General features: G+C 41.1%; 1 protein-coding gene across 1 annotated transcript in view; it reads left to right on the top strand.

Moving 5' to 3' along the window:
- Nucleotides 1-564, top strand: part of PIK3R3 (phosphoinositide-3-kinase, regulatory subunit 3 (gamma)) — a 35,533-nt gene that overhangs the window by 18,441 nt on the left and 16,528 nt on the right. The window lies entirely within an intron of this gene.

The raw sequence follows: 564 nt of genomic DNA on the forward strand, positions 1-564 counted from the left end.
TTAAGGCACTTCTGAAGAGTCTAGAATTTGGAACTGTAAGGGAAAACATGAGCATGCTGGGAGTGTGATTAGGAATTGCTCAAACATGTGCACATAATACTTTGTAACACTTTGTCAGATAGTGGCAAGAAGAGCATGTTTGCCACCGTAGTTCACTGAAGTTCTGAGAAGGGAAATAAAGTTTTAATATCTTTATTGTACCACCCTTATCTTTATAAAGCAAACCCGCATAGATCTTGCTTTTGAAGGGCCTCAGCAGTGATATGTTTCTGTTAATTCTAAATCGAAGCAGAGTGACAAAACCTGATCACAAAACCCACTAGGCAGGGTTTGTTTAAAGCTGCTGAATATTGGTATCAGTTTATCAGCTGTGGATTTGTTCCTCAATTAACAGTGCACGTGATGGCAGGAGCTAATGCAGTACAAATCACATTGGAGTGGCTTTATTAGATTCATAGAATCATAGAATAGTTTGGGTTGGAAGGGACCTCTAAAAGTCATCTAGTCCAACCCCCCTGCCATGGGCAGGGACATCTTCAACTAGATCAGGTTGCTCAGAGCCCC

The sequence above is a fragment of the Pygoscelis adeliae genome, unplaced genomic scaffold (genome assembly GCF_000699105.1).
Source record: "Pygoscelis adeliae isolate BGI_AS28 unplaced genomic scaffold, ASM69910v1 Scaffold306, whole genome shotgun sequence".
Taxonomy (NCBI): domain Eukaryota; kingdom Metazoa; phylum Chordata; class Aves; order Sphenisciformes; family Spheniscidae; genus Pygoscelis; species Pygoscelis adeliae.